Source organism: Ictidomys tridecemlineatus, chromosome 2 (assembly GCF_052094955.1).
Source record: "Ictidomys tridecemlineatus isolate mIctTri1 chromosome 2, mIctTri1.hap1, whole genome shotgun sequence".
Classification (NCBI taxonomy): domain Eukaryota; kingdom Metazoa; phylum Chordata; class Mammalia; order Rodentia; family Sciuridae; genus Ictidomys; species Ictidomys tridecemlineatus.
The window spans coordinates 218,444,014-218,446,286 of NC_135478.1; positions in this window are offsets into that span (position 1 = coordinate 218,444,014).

Sequence of the window (2,273 nt, forward strand, 5' to 3'; positions counted from 1 at the left end):
GCAGGGTTGATGTGAGGATAAAATGGGTTAATATTTGCTGTGCATAATATATGCTTAAAACACTGACTGACATATAGCAGGTACCATATACATATTTGTTTTTAAATAATTAAAATTGTAAGTGGCCTATTGAAAGTCCTAATGGCAGAGTGGAGGGATGGGAAAGGCGGGTGGGCAATGCAGAATGAATTCTTTAAAACTCACGTTATGTGCATATGTAATTATACCACAGGGAACTTCACCTTTGTGCATAAGTAAGAAGAGCTAATCAAATACAAATAAATAGGTAAGTGAAAAGAAGTCTAGTAGAGGAAGAGATCGGGGCAGGGAAGGAGGATGGGAGGGAAAAGGGGGATTATGAACTGAAATCAAATTCCATGCCTGTATGAGTTTGTCATGTTGGACCCAAATACTAGGTATAATTATGAAGCTCTAGTTAAAAAAAAAAAAAAGGAAAGTCCCAATGGCTTTCCAGACTGTGTGACACTAAGGCTAAACATTAAAATAGAGCTTTCATTAAGGACAGCAGTGGAAAGGGTTCTCTATGGCGTCACTGTGGAGCTGGTGGTGGTTCCAAGTATCTGGAGGTCGTGGGAGGGCCTGTCTGCCTAAGAGTCTGTTAGGGTCACTGGCTGTGGCCTGTCCTGTCCCAGGTCAGGGTATTATACCACTGATGGGGACGCAGCCCCTGCGGACACTGTCCACATTCCTGACCCCTGTCCAATGGCTGGGACCGAAGTTGGACTACCTCTGTATTTTCTCTGTGCCCCAATCTCCCCACTGTTTGGGGGCAGGGATAAAAAGCCCTGCTCAGGACCTTGCCCACCCCCAGGGCAGCAGCAATGACTGTGAACTGAGTTTTCAGTATCCCTTCTGAGCTCTTTTGCTGCCATTGAGTTGTAACAAGGGGGTTTACCCAGGTTGGGGTGGTAATCTCCTTAGCTTTTTCTCCCTTAATTCCTCTGGCAATGTGCTATAAGACTCCATTCCACAGGGGAGCAAAAACAATACAACTCCCAAACTCCAATGCTACTTATAGGTGTGGGGATGGAGCAGTCAACAAAATAGATAGAAGTCTTTGCCCTCAGGAGCTGATAGCCTAGTGTGGGTGAAGGGGAGACAGATTATAAAATAAGTAAATCAGTAGAAAATATAGTGATAAGTTATTAGAGAAAAATAAATCCCACGGGGGGAGTAGACATGCTAGGGGTGTGGTCTCAGATGGTGTCTGAAGATGATGTCCCTATGATAACCTGAGGGAGGTGAGGGTAGGGGAATAAACCGTGTTCCAAGGACACAGGTGAGGTGGTCCAGGGTCCGACTTCAGGAGGGCAAGGTAAGGGGAGGAAAGATGATGTGAGTAGACCTTCCTTCCCCTCGAGGTACCATACCACTTTATTTCGTCCTGCTGTTGACATGAGGATTTCACCACACTGTGCTATTGATAAGCTGTTATCTATGTTTTTCTCTCGACTTCATAGTAAGGGTTGGACCTACCAAGTAAAATGAAGATTTCGTGGGCTCCCTTTAGCCCTGAGTACAAACCCCTGAGATTTGCACTCAAACACACTTCTGAACAGAATGAACGTGACTGGCATGTGCGTCCCAGGCCGTGAAGGCCCTCCAGCCCTCTAGATTAGGGCACGTGGTTCTCCATCCATGACAGCATAACTCTGTTGTCCTGCACTTGAAAGATCACAAATCATTTTAGTGGTTTAAGCGACTAGGAAGACACCAAGACCTCAGTAAAATTTTAAACTGTTATAAGTTGCCTTCTGAGGATCTTGTTTACAATAAGATTATGTCTGCTTGAGAAGAAAACATTTAAAAAGACATGAAATTGTGAGTGTTGAATCAGGACAAAGAAACTTTTTTTTTATTCCATGTCTCTTCCTCTTTTTCTTTTTCCCCTCAATAACATCTTTCAAGTTTCTTGCTCCTTCTGGCTGTCTCCAAATTCCTTAGGTGCTTGCCACCATAATTGGTGGATTTTTATTTATTTTAAAAATATTTTGGAGTGGTGGGGACCAAACTTGGAACCTTGGCAAGTGCTCCACTACTGAGCTATACCTGCAGCCCAGTAGGTGGTTTTAATAACCTGATCGATGTTCTAAGATTGTGGGCCCTAAAAGATAATTATTTCTGAGGTTTATAGACCAGAACATTAAAAGGTTAGGAACAAAGAAGAAATCAACTTTGATAATCTATATCTACAAGGTGAGTGGGAGAATCCTCAAAAGGTACATACAGCTTTCGAACGTGTAGCGGTGCCT